At 44.0% G+C, this 14,516-nt stretch overlaps 1 long non-coding RNA gene across 1 annotated transcript in view; it reads right to left on the bottom strand.

Moving 5' to 3' along the window:
* LOC142564239 (uncharacterized) overlaps nucleotides 1-14,516 on the bottom strand; it is a 30,249-nt gene that overhangs the window by 129 nt on the left and 15,604 nt on the right. Inside the window, exon 3 of the long non-coding RNA XR_012824533.1 lies at nucleotides 23-192. This is a non-coding gene — a long non-coding RNA (uncharacterized LOC142564239). The remainder of the gene's footprint in view (nucleotides 1-22; nucleotides 193-14,516) is intronic.

Genomic DNA, 14,516 nt, shown 5'->3' with positions numbered 1-14,516 from the left:
TAGCAAGACGCAGATCACATACCTGACACCGTTCTCCATGTAAGACCTATTAAAATATACTTCTGTGTCATTTATATGATACTCGTTTATCAGGACATCCGTTTTACATTTATAGGTTGAATCCGGAAGTGTTGACATTACAGTAATCATTTCGATATTGTTTGAAACGTGCGAGCAAGATCGGTCCAAAAACTGCGCGAAAATGAGAGAGACAGACAAAGCAATGAAGAGTTGCAAGGCCAACCAGACGAGTGAGCGACGAAACAAATATTTGCCACTATGCTTGCTTACTTCCAAAGTATGTTTATATGACACTTTAGTTGTAGATTACTGCTCTCTTATTTATTAAACCGTTATTGTGTTTCGAATCGCATGTTGACGTTTTCAGTGCAGGAACATGACAGCATTATTCACTAACGTGTACTAGCCGCTTTAAATGGGGTGTCCAAAACTCCTTAAACTAGATATACATAAATTTAGGTACTGCATTCGGAATTACCGTCTTTGCAGATACTGCGCATGCGAAGCTACGTAAGCATGCTAATGTAGTTTTAGTGCAATATCAATGCAGTTTCTCACAGTTTCTCACATAGCTATTTCTCACAGTTCGAACAAATAAAATCATACTATGTGTGGCAACCTGGCAAATTCTATCTTGTGTAGCTTGAGAAATTAATGTTGTATACTTACTACGGTTCAAAAACAGCCCTTATTGGTTTTCTCACTCTGGCACAAGAGATGCTTTCATAACAAATTGGCACCTTCTGGTGGCCTGAAATGTGTACCTATGATATCTTACTCTCAAATTACAAGAATTACTGTGTCATGCGGCATCAGGAACGCTTTCCTATTGGCATTCTTTAACCTCCCAATATAACTGATGCTGACAAATCACCGAACAAAATTATATTACACAATTATTGAAAAAATAGTGAAGGAGAAAAAATCTTTACTTATAGCGTGCTATCAGAAGTAGTTCCGCCATTTAGCACTGCGCCATGACATAGAGTTAGGGAATTCTAGAGATATGTGATCGGCTTATCACTATTTATCACTATTATCACTATTTAAGGTAATCAACATAGTTTCTGCAAAAAAATGCCTTAGAAATGTTGGGATAATGTAGAGTTTTTAACGAAAAATACCCGATGCTTAGAAGATGAACAAATGCAGTGTTACTATATGATAATAGCAGTATTCCAAAATCGAATCCTTATATAGTGTGTGACAGTTCGCTATCTGTACGCAGAAAATAAATGAGCATTAGAAATACTTCCCAGAAAATATTCGCGTTAGAGCTAAAGGAAACATTCGCTACTCCCATGTACATTCACCCGCAAAAGTTTATAAGGCACGAGTTTCACGACAAACGCAGACTTCTGCTTTGTTAGGGCGTAGTGATTCAAATATAATAAATCACAGTGTAGTTCACAATAACAGATACGGGTCAAAGCTTTTAATTAGAGGCTACGCGCACAGGCTTCGCAAAAATTAGGCTTTTCCGCATATCCTCGTAAGCTTTTGCGGTTGTCTGTACGTTCACCAGAGCGTACAGAAGACGGCTCTTCTGTATTCCTTTTGAATAAGGTCGAAGCTCTTGTAGAGCTGTATTACGTTTTAAAAAAAACTCAATAGCTGCCAAAAAAGATGCGCATGCCAGTATTAGTGCGTCGGCGAGGTTATGCCATTTGTCCTGTATTGCAGTATTTGGAGTGATTTTCGCCTTCGATGGAGAAGACGTGCAGAAAGCGACAAGTTCCACAATATAAAAGCACACGCTAAAGCTGAAGTGCGCCGTCTCGATGTGCTTGATAACCCACAATTTCACTTCTTTTATGCTTATCAGATATCGGTACAGCCCACGCTTGAAATGTTTGTTAGTTCTCTTACAAAGTTGTACTGCGTATTCACAACGGAGATACGGCGGCGCCTGAAAAATTCTTGCATTGCTTATACTTATTTCCTCGTGAATACAGCTGTGATGTCAATGCATATGCTCTGTATCCTCAGTTCTCACTCGTGGCACAAGAAGAGCAGGCCGCAGTGCGGGCCAAATATGCTATTCCGAGCGCCCATTTCTGTACACCGCAGAACTGATAATATTCAGCGTGACATTAACAAAAATAACTAATGTTTAGACTTTACGTCCTTGTATAAAATACCGTTCATTTGGATTCTTATTCAAGGGTTTGCGTACCAGTGCCAAGAGTTCTCAATATAACTATTCATTAGCTGATTAGGATGCTGATGGTACAGTGATGCCGTAAACCACACGTCTAGCAACCCTTGGGTATTTAAGGCAGTATTTCTGCTATATTGCCGCGCTCGAATGTAATGACCTCCATTCGCACTTCTTAGAAGCCTTAAAAGGCGAACCAAATATTAATAAAGGATATCTTCATGATTACTGTCCACTTGTACGCGAGCGTACATGTTTTATTACTTCTAAATCTAAGGTTCTGCAAGTGTGCAAACGTATCCCAGAGTTTTAGGGGTTCGGACGTCTGTAGCATGTATACCTGATAGCTAAAATAATTCACCTAATACTTTTGCAGCATTCGCAACACTACTACACACTCGCTAGATACTTTTATTTCAGACATCAGAAATGATGTCTGTATGTTTAAGTAAGCTTATGCACAATGTGTTATTATTTCTTACAACCGATTTTATTTTATGTTGCAAGTCGTCTATATGCGTTTTTGCTACCTCTGAGTGATTAATAGGAACGGCCGAAAAGGTTCTCCTTGCCGCTCGATCACTGAAACGGGCATTTTGAGAAATTATACGCCCACTAAATATACCACGTCTTTAGTAACCTAAGCTGACCGGATGCCTGGTTTCGAACCCTGCTACCTCAGTGCAGCAGACAGATGCATGAGCGATTCGAGCACGCACTACCCAGTCACTCATTTAGGCGGCAAATCGGTTAGATGCAAACATAGATGCAAGGAAACAAACATACTTAGATAGATGGATAGCCCCCCGATAATACGTTAAGCATCCTAAGAATTCCACGCAATAATTAAAATATGTGCTCCACATGGCAGCTGTGCTGAAAGTCAGCGCGTAGCAAGTGAATGTTGATGAAACAGAATGGGAAAGCTGGCGTTTTGAAACCGAGAAGCACAACAAGAATACTTGCGGCTGGGTGAAAGCCCGATGTTATCACTGCGGGAGGCAAAGCCATATTGTATATATGTGCCTTCGGGTCGCACGCAAACGCACTAGAAAGGATGTTTCCAGCACATGCAGGGAAAAGCGCTAGCAGTAGCAGCAGAGTCACCGATGGAAAACACCGAAGTTGCGGACATCTGTTCATTAAACGCGCCTTGGAATTGAGCTAAGGCCACCAATTCATCACACGCATGCTGGCTATTGCAGTGATGTTTCAATGATCTTTGATACGGGTTCAACCGTTTGCGTCGTGCTCAGAGTGCTGTTTTACAAAAACCAAGAACACCTGCCATGTTTCAAGCCATGCACAGAGAACTTTCTAGTTATTTCGCAAATTGTAAGTGCTCAGAAAGTTAGATAAATGCGCCCTGGTCGATTAGAGGCTGTACGTCAGTCTGCTAAGCAAGAGGTCACGGGATCAAATCCCCGCCATGGCGGCCGTATCTTGATGGAGGCGAACTGCAAAAGCGCCCGTGTGCTGCGCACTGGGTGCACGGTAAAGAAGCTGTGACGGCCAAATAATCCTGAGTCCCACACTATGGCGTGCCTATTAATGATATTGTCTTTTTGACATGGAAAATCTCAAGCTCACTTCTTCAATTAGATATGCCCATGTCATGCAACTGGAACGTGCTAGACTATTCCTTTATAGTGGTGAACTGCCCAGGGCCGAGTCCCAGTGGCCGGCACTTCATTTGCCACCTTAGTGGCGCTTACCAAAAACCCTATCTGTGGGCTCGAGCAGTATTCATTGCTAGTCACTGACGACATTTTTGCACGCCTGACTGGTGGCAATCGCTTCAATGTGCTCGATCTACGACGTGCATAGGGGCGGGTACGCATAGATGAGTCGAGAAAGCTGAGTGTCATCAGTACGCACTGAGAGCGATTTTGATATAAGTGACTGCCTTTCTATATAGCCATGGCCCATGATTTGTCTTAGCTGAAAATACCGACGGTGAAGCAGGCCCTAATGATATGAACTAGTGCCCACAAAGCGAGAACACCTTTATTGACAAAGTGCATACATTTTATAGACAGGTGAGACGTCACACATTAGATAGTATCGGCGCAGTTGGCATGCGCCACATGTTATCACGTTTCCTTTCATATAACATTTATTTGTTTTTTTTTGCAGTGTCTTCGTGCTTGAAACTGTCCGGTGGCTTGAGGGAGTGCGTGCGGCGCCGTAGCAGTTGCCATTCCGCTGGCGGTATAGCTAACCGTGACTCCTGCTGTGACATCGAAGTTAATAGCGTAGATGCCGTTGGCGGTATCGGGCAGACTCTGCTGACAAGTTAGATAGGCTGTTGAGCTTGCTGAACTGGATGCGTTGGAGCTGCGTTTGCTCGGGTTCCAGCCTCGCCACCGTGTCAGCATGACGTGACCGCAAGTGGTCGGCGTGCGTAAATCGCAGTTACTCGCGCACTTTTACAACATGCGTCACAGCACTCACAACCTGGTGCACAATGCCTTCCTCCCACGATGCACATTCACCGCGCACAGCTTTTACGAACACTTGATCACCAACATCAAACAAGCGCTCACTCCCGCAACACTTATCCCGCTGTACTTTGAGTTCCTGCTGCTTGGTGAGCATTGCTCTCGCAAAATCTTCTTTCAACAATTCAGGTTTTGTGCGTGGCTGTCGCTTGAGAAAAATCGCAAGTGGTGTCTTTCCTGTCACACTACTGGGTGTGTTGCGGTATGCCATCAAAAAACTGTCAATACATTCTTTTAATGAATAACGTGCACCTGACGATTCCTTTCCAAGACTTGTCTTATCAGAGCACGTTTCACAGTTTGCACAGTTGGTTCGGCTGCGCCGTTTGAAGCTGCATGATAAGGAGTGCTAATGTGTCTCACGCTGTTGGTGGCCATGAAGTCTGCAAACTCGGCTGCAGTAAATTGCGGCCAATTATAATAATAATAATATTTGGGGTTTTACGTGCCAAAACCACTTTCTGACTATGAGGCACGCCGTAGTGGAGGACTCCGGAAATTTTGACCACCTGGGGTTCTTTAACGTGCGCCTAAATCTAAGCACACGGGTGTTTTCGCATTTCGCCCCCATCGAAATGCGGCCGCCGTGGCCGGGATCGGCCAATTATCGCTTGCCAATGTTTCCGGGAAGCACTTCGAAGCTTTTCAATTGTGTTTGCAGTAGACGTGGACGACATTAGGCATACCTCCGTCCACTTGGAAAATTACTCAATAAGAACATGAAACAAATTTGCACTTGTTTGAAGAAAGTCTACATACACGGGTGACCAGCATCTAGTAGTGTGACTCCATTGATGAAGTGGTACAGGCTGGGCGGTGGGTTGCACTGCTAGGGATATCTTGAATTTCTTTGCGGATTCTACTATGGCTTGGTCAATTCCAGGCCGCCAAACGAAAGTGCGGGCCAGCATTTTCATGGGGCTTGGCAGAGGATGTTCATCGTGTAGCCAGCCGAGCACGTGCTATCTCAGCACTTCAGGGATAGCAACCCAGACTCCACACGATACGCAGCCCTGCAACAGTGACAATTCATCTCGGTGAAAGTAATACGCCTTGACTTCTGAGCAGCAACTAGGCCAACTATTGGGAAAAAAGATCAGCTATACGACTTAATGTCGAGCATTGTCTGGGCGCTTTGGCAATTTCGTCGGCCCTCAGTGGGAGAGATTTGTGAAGAAGTACTCACAAAGTACGGAACGCAAGAGCAGACGATATTGCGGCTGTCCTCAACAAGAGGGAAAAAAAGACAAAGGAGGCTCGTGTAGCGAAACAAAAAGGGGGCAGCGCAGGAGAGCACGTCGGGTCGTCGCCTTGCATGTCGGCCTCACGTCCGCCTCACGTCTGCCTCACGTGGGCCTCTTGACATCTCGGAGGCCCGCTTCTACGCGCGAGGTTCGGGCGACCGGGCGTCCGTCATCGAAACGAGCGCCTTGGACCGTGTGCTTGCACGAGACACTTAGGTGTGGCCTGTTCCCTTTTATGGAGCTGTGGGCCGTCCACATTTTCCTGCCCTGTGCTGCTGCGTCTGCTTTTCCCATGCCGGCCATAACTCTAGGAGTGAGTGAGTATACTGCTGTGGACTTTACTACGGTAAACAATTCTTAAACATATTCATTTTCTATCGTCCCCCTAATAGTTCATGGTAAACTCTTGACAACCTGAACCAACTTTTACTACAAGAAAATTTAGCTTCCTCGAATTTCGTCTTACTAGATAATTTTAATGCTCCAGGAATTGACTGGACGTCTCTCTCATTTTTTGATCATGGTAATGCAATAAACAGGACATTTCTTACATTCTCGTTATCTCGCGGCTTAAAGCAGGTCGTTCACAGTCCCACCCGTGGTGACGCAGTACTGGATTTGATTTTTCTCAGCACTGATTTTGCCAAGACGGGTTACAGGTACGTAATAATTGGTGGTATCTCGGATTACAACGCTGTTTGTCGATCTGGAAGCCGGCCAATACATAACCAAAGTTTTACGCTGCCCACGTTTCGAGACTTTTCCAGGGCTGATGACGTCCGTATCATAGATGAACTATTCAATAATTTCGGCGCATTTTCATCGCTTTGTCTATCTAACTGCGTTGATGCGCTCGTGGCGTGTTTCGAAAGCATTGTAAAATCATGTATAGATCGATCTGTTCCTTTGGAAACTAAGAAAAAGAAACAACCTGCCCTAGATGAACCAAGAACTGCGGCACTTATCGCGACGTGCTAGCAGACTTTGCACTAAGCGCTCGAACAATCCTCAGGCACGCGTTTTGTACACTCGGCTAAAAAATTAACTCCAGAAAAAAAAACACCTCGGCCAAAAATTTATTGTATGATGTTCCGTTGCCGAAACTGCTCAAGTCTAACCCCCGAAAATTCTGGTCTTTCATATCTCCTGGCTATTCTTCCACACCTTTTAAAATCAACAACAGTGTTCTTAATGATTCATCAAAGATTTCAGCAGTGTTTAATACATAGTTTCAATGAGTGTTCACCTCAGATGATTCCGTTCTTTCAACACTTACAACTAACGATTCCCTTGCAATTGATGATATCAACATTAGCCTAGAAGAGGTTTTTAATTTGTACTAAACGTAGACACTAAAAAACCAGCCGGCCCTGATGGACTTCCGAATTCCTCTTCAGTACGAGTCTCGCTAGGGACATCTAAATATATGATCATTATATGTCAGAAGTCCCTTAATAGTGGCGTTGTGTCTTCTTCCTGGAAAAAAGCTAAAGTACTACCTTTATACAAATCTGGTGACAAACAGCTTTTATCTAACCATTGGCCTATTTCTTTACTGCAACGTCATGCAATATACTAGAACACATAATCTATAAGCATAAAATAAGGTTCCTTGAAAATAACAACCTATTGAACAGCTTTCAGTACGGCTTGAGGCGCGGTTTTAGTACTGTAACCCAACTTACGGAGTTCACTCAAGACCTTTCCCATTACATAAACTTAGGTAATCAGATTGACACCATTTTCATTGACTTTAGCAAAGCTTTCGACACTGTACTACACTCTAAATCGCTTTTGAAACTCCATAACATTCTTAATAACCCTCAGTTAGTGTTTTGGATTTCTAGTTTCCTTTCTTTGCCTTCCCAATTCGTACGCTATGATTCTGCGGTTTCGTTTGTAGTCGACGTCACCTCAGGTGTCCCACAGGGATCTGTACTTGGCCCTCTACTATTCTTATTATTTGTTAACGACCTTCCAGACCACGTTACTTCAAAAGTACGTCTCTATGCAGATGATTGTGTTATGTACAGCCCAGTTGACTCACTTGCTGATCATCAGCGCCTTAAAAATGCCTTTGTTTCATTTATGACTGGTGTGCTACCTGGAAAATGAGCATCAATTTTGACATAGCTGTTATAATGTCTTGTACTAACAGACACATGCCCGTATGTTTTGATTAAATATGCAACGGTATACCACTAGCACGAGTGTATGAATACAACTATTTAGGCGTCATTGTTACGCCCACCTTGTCTTGGTCCAAACATATCAATTACATTTGTAGTAAAGCATTAAAAAAACTTGTTTACATCCGTCGGACTTTGTCTGCTGCTCCGAGGGACACAAAAGTAGTAGGATACAAAACACCGATTCGCCCAATTTTAGCATATGCTTTGTCCGTATGAAACCCATATAAACAATGTGAAATTATTTGTATTGAATCGGCCTAGAGAAAGGGTATTCGTTTTGTTTACCATCGCGTCTACCGAGACTTTGTACCGTCAACTGCGCTTGCGGAATTAAACCTCCAGTTTCTTTCTAGAAGGCGGCTCATAGAATCTCCGAAGATTTTCTATTCTTATAAAAACTCTATTTGTCACCTATCAGATCCCTCCCTTTTAACGACAGCTTGCCCGACTTCAGCTAGAGCTTAACATGCCTCTAATATCAGACCCCTCTATCAATGCACTAACACTTTCAACTACAGTTTTTCCCCCGCATGATTGAACAGTGGAATTTGTTACCTCCCGAAGTTTTTTTGTTAAGCATTTCTCAATTTTTAAATGCAATTGCTGATGTATAGTTCCTCTACATTTTTCTATTTCTATGTTCCTGTTTCTGCATATCATAATTAGTTTTACTCTCATGTACACCCAATCCTGCCATAGCCCTAACAGGCTCCAGTATGTATAAGTAAAAATAAACAAACACCATATTATCCGATGGCAAATGGTCTTGTGGAGAGGTTGAACGGCACCTTAAACAAAAGCTAAGACGAATGTGTCAAGAGAGCCCGAAAAATTGGGACCGGTACTCGGCACCGTTGCTCTTTGCTTATCGCGAAGTTCCTCAGTAAAGCCTTGGTTTGGCAGCGTTTGACTTGTTCTATGGAGGTTATTTCAGAGGGCGCCTGGCGATATTGAAGGAAATATCGACGGGTGATCATCTTGATGATGACGCAAAAATCTCATACCGGTATGTGGTTGAGCTGCGAAAGCGTCTTGAAGACACATGTCGTTTAGCCAAGGAGGTGCTTCAGAAAGCAAAACTTGTACAAAGCACTACGACCGGAAGATCAGACCACGTCATTTGCAGTTGGAAAGAAGGTTCTGCTACTGCTCCCTTCGGACAACAACAAATTGGTTCTTACGTGGAAAGGCCATTCACTCTACTTGACAGGTGAAATGACGTCGATTACGTCATTGACCTCCGGACAAGGATGACACAATTCCATATGAATCTACTGAAAAAGCATGAGAAACGGCCCCCTATATTACCGCCATTACGGGAAGCGTCAGTGGCTTGTCAGAATGATGACACAGAAAATGATCTACCATGGGTACCGTTTGAAGAAAACGAATTGGCGCCCGATGCGGGTCGGTCGGAATCCCTCTCTCTCATGGTGTTTTAAACATGGTGTTTAAACATGGTGTTGTAAAAGCATGTACTTCAAACCAGTGCAACTACAATAAAGAGCAATATTTCCTTGCAGGTTAGTTTCGTAGATTTTTTTCACCCTATCTTCTGGTGGTGTGTATTGTAAATGTTGTCGTTATGCCGAGTGTACAGTGCTCGGAACTGTACTGCTCTAGTAGTTTTTATGTGTACGCATATGTACCAAGTGTGAGGTGCTCAGAGTTGTAGCACTGTGGTAATTTTTATGTGTATTCATACGTATCGAGTGTGCGGTGCTCGGAACTGTGGTGCATTCCTAATGCTCTTGAGGTGCGTGTGTGCTACGGTGGACCAACAGATATCAAGTATCCTCAAGTCCTTTGAACGAAAGAACCTTCTTATGTTGGAAGGGATTGTGAATTAGTACTCGCAAAGTATGGAACGCAAGAGCAGACGATATTGCGGCCGTCTTCAACAAGAGGAAAAGAAAGACAAGGGAAGCTCGTGCAGCGAATGAAAAAGGGGGCTCGCGTAGGATAGATCGTTCGAACACCAGCACGACTACGGCCGCAGGGCCTACGGAACCCACATCTACAAGTGAGGTTCAGTTGACCTGGCGTCCATTTTCGGGACAGAACGCCTCGTGTCGTTGCACGGCACGAGACCTCGGAGCGGCCTGCTGCAGCCTCGAACCCGCATCTATACGCGAGGTTCAGGAGAGGGAGCGTCGGTCATAGAGACGAGGAGCACCTGGGGTAGTCGCCTTGCACGAGGCCTCAGGTCGGCCTGCTGACATTTCGGAACGCGCTTCTAGGCGCGAGGTTGGGGTGACCACGCGTCCGTCATAAAAACGAGCTCCTTGGGCCGTCTTCTTGTACGAGACTTCGGAGTGACCTCTTCCCTTCTACGGAGCTGTGGGCAGTCCACTTTTCCTACCCCGTGCTGCCGCATCTGCTTTTCCACGCCGGTCATCACTCTACGAGCGGGCGTTCCACCTCAAGGACTCTACGTCTCACCACATTCCGGACTTCAACGGCAACCTCGTGAGACTAGATTTTTTCCTGTTTACGAACAGCCTTGTATACGTGGGTCTAGTTGAAGATATTCTTGGCGTGTACGTGCCGTCTAATATATTTGTCATGTGTTTCCTAATCATGCACCGTCTCCTCTTTCTTCCTCGCGTTACACGCCTTGCAACGTAACGATCCTAAGCCATCACAACATTGAAACACTGACAAACATTCTGCCGATTCTTCAGCTGGCACTACTTGAGGCAATCTGGACAAGACGTCATCCACATCCATGTTCTTTCCCTTACGGTGCTTAAGGCGGTACCTGTAGGCTGCAAATGCCATTGCCCAGCGCTGCATGTGTGCTGCTGATAACACTGGTATAGGATTTTCTTCTCCCAAGATACCAAGTAGCTGCTGGTGGTCGGTGTATATTGTAAAGCTCCGCCCACACAGATAACAGTGAAACATTTCAAGTCCAAATATCAAGGACAACGCTTCCCGTTCACACTGTGCGTACTTCTTTCGGCTGCGCTGAGCGCTCACGAAGCAAATGCGATAGGCCTTTTTTCTCCGTCAGCAGTCTCATAAAATATGACTGCACCTAGGCCGTATGACGACGCGTCACAAAGCACTCCGATCCGTTTGTCAACGTCCTAGAACGTGCCGACTTTGCTGCCAACAAGCAATTGCTTTGTATCTGCGAAGGCATCGCTGCATTCCTTCGTCCACGACCACTTTTTAGCTTTCTTTAAAATCCGATACAGTGGCTCAGCGACGGTTGCACAGTTCCTCAGGAACTTTGAGTAGAAACATGGCATACCAAAATTTGCTTTTAGTTCTGTGATGTTCATGGGCTCAGGTGCATCTACAATCGCCCTGATCTTTGCTTCCCTGGGATAAATCCCTTTAGAAGTCACTGTGTGACCCAAGTCAGTCAACGATTCTTGAAAGAAACGGCATTTCTGGGCGTTCAACCTGATGTTATACTCACGTAGACTTTCAAGGACTCGCTCTAGAGCCTTTTGACAGGTATCACTGTCAGATCCTGCCATGATTACATCGTCCATATAGCACCCTACATGTGCAATGCCTTTCCGTACTTCGTCCATCGCGGACTGAAATATTGTGGGTGCACTAGCCACACCATATGGAATGCGCTGAAAATGGAACCAAACCATATTGGTGATCGCAGCCAAAAATGGTCGTGACTCGTTATTTAGTGGCACCTCCTGATACGCTGCGGCCAGGTCAGGAACACACAACAGTTTACTGCCTGTAAGTGTTGAGTAGAGGTCTTCTGGCGTGGGTAGCAGGTAATGATTTGTTTTTAACTTTGGATGAATTCTAACATTGTAGTCTCCGCGGAGCCTAAGACTGCCTGAAAGAGTGTAGGTTAGGGCATGTTGGTATTCCATAACTGAAGTTTTTTAGCGCATGAAAAGGGACGAGAGAAAGTGGCAAGACGCGGATACAGCGCTAACTTCAAACAACTGTTTTATTCCACGAAGCGGTACACATATGTATGTAGGTAACAGACACCACCGTACGCATGCGCATATGTACTGATTTCCAATCAAATAAGACAGCAATGAATCATGTGTAATGGAAAGTTAAGATGATATCAAAGATGAAAAAATGACCATGCATAGCAGAAAAAAACTTTTGTAATTGCAAGATTAAAATGTCATCTCCATCAGGCCATCCTCTGGGTCACGTTTGAAAAATCGAATTCCTTTTTGAAAGATCGATTGAAGGCGCGCTAACACAAGCGCTCCCCAAACTAGCGAATTTCGCCGCTTCAATAATCTCACGTGTTGTTTGCTTTGGGCTTCTTCCGATCACCGTGCACCGTTTATAAATGGGACTGCACCCATGCTTTCTGCAGTGAAAAGCCAGATGCCCTACTCCTCAAGCTCGAACATTATTTGCGCGTTCACGCAACCTATGATTTACGCACGTTTCTGTTTGGCCAATTTTTTAAACGTGACACAGAGGGTGGCCTGATGGAGATGACATTGTAATCTTGCAATTGCAAAAAATGTTTTGGCTATGCAAGGTCGTTTTTAATCTTCGATATCATCTTAACTTTCCATTGCGCATGCGTACGGTGGTGTCTGTTACCTACACATATATATATTATATATATATATATATATATATATATATATATGTATATATAATATCTATAATATATATATATATATATATATATATATATATATATATATTTCAAGGCACCGTATCACGAGCAGAGGGCGCGCTATCTACACTGGCTAGACCATACACTGCGCATCATACATCATTATCATTGCGCATTATAAATGATTGTCTATGACACGCATTTTGGAATATACAAAAAATGAAATGCAGATACGTTCACGATATAATACATACAAACATGACTCTCAAGTAAGTACCAGCGGTTACAATGGTTATGTGTAGTGAAAACAAAATGACTTACACAAGCAGATACAAAGGCGTGATGTTTAGCACATGGCATCTCTAAGTGCAACCTCGAATTATCTAAAAATTAATATGTTAACCGTACAACTTCGAGCCACAGCGACATACGTCAGAAAAGCCACATGCAAAATAAGAGACAGAAACAGCGCTGAAATCATGTGTGTACACTGTGTGGGAAGTGTATATTTGTGCTCAATCTAAAGTGATAGCGCGCCCTCTGCTCGTGATACGGTGCCTTTAAAGCTGTGTATGTGTTGTACATGCGTTACTGTACTCTGACGAAGGCTGGTCTACCAGCCGAAAACGCTAAGTAAAAGAAGTCTTCCAAAAAGTTCGTCGTCTCTTTCCTCCATGTGTTACGTCGGGTCCTGCGTGCTGAACATTGAAAAAAAACCCCTATATATATATATATATATATATATATATATATATATATATATATATATATATACATGAACCACTTCATGGAATAATACAATTGTTGGATTTTAGTGGTGTGTCCGCGTCTTGCCACTGTCTCTCGTCCCTTCTCGTGCGCTCAAAAGCCTCAGCTAAGACTGCCGCCTTTCTTTGGCCCCACCACAAGCGGGGTTGCCCAGTCCCTATGAGGTACTTGTCGTAGCATGCCTCTTTACAACATATGATGGAGTTGTTTTTCCACTTTCTCTTTAACTGCAAATGGAACAGACCTGGCAGGCAAATTACTGGCACAGTGCTTGCATTCAGGGCCATCCTTGCATAAAAATTTTTCACGGTGCCTAGTGTCTGCGAAAACACAGCAGGGTACTTTCCCTGGAATTAAACGACTCTGTCATCTGCATTTCTCTGACCAATCTCGCCTCAGTCTGGCTTAAGACGTTCAAGCCAGTTCCGCCCAAGAAATCCTGGTAGTTTCCATCCCTTATCTTTTATTACTATTGGCAGCATCATGATGTGATCTTTGTACACTACCGATACCCCCCTTCACACTGCCCTTTAAGTATCATTTGTTCTCCTGCGTACGTGCGAAGTTTCACTTTGGTAGGCTGAAATGCGATATGGGCAAAATATGAATCGCACACGTCCTCTGGTATGCACTCACAGCCGCTCCCGTGTCAGCATGTTTAGCGGTTTACCTTCCACCTGAATGTTGACATCGGCAGACGAGTGCGTCATCTTTACAAAATATTACACTTCGTGCTCGGAATCGCCATCAGAGCATTGTACTGCATTTGCTCTCTTTGACTGCGCTGCTGTGCACATTTTCTCAAGTGTCCTACTTTTGAGTAGTTACGGCACACAAAATTTTTTATCAGCATACGCTTCAAGAATGCCCTCTGCCGCAGCTTTCACATCGTTCTTTCCTAGGAACGTTGCTCATTTGCGCCATTTTAGTCATTTCTTCGAATGGCTCCTAACTGCAGTTAATGAGTCCTTGTCCCTTTCATTTATTAGCGCTGCCTCTTTGGCCGCCATTTCTCGGTCCAAGGCAATCTTGCAGGCGCTTTTAAAGGTCAGC

The sequence above is a fragment of the Dermacentor variabilis genome, chromosome 11, assembly GCF_050947875.1.
Source record: "Dermacentor variabilis isolate Ectoservices chromosome 11, ASM5094787v1, whole genome shotgun sequence".
NCBI lineage: Eukaryota > Metazoa > Arthropoda > Arachnida > Ixodida > Ixodidae > Dermacentor > Dermacentor variabilis.
This window is presented reverse-complemented; position numbering and strand designations above follow the sequence as displayed.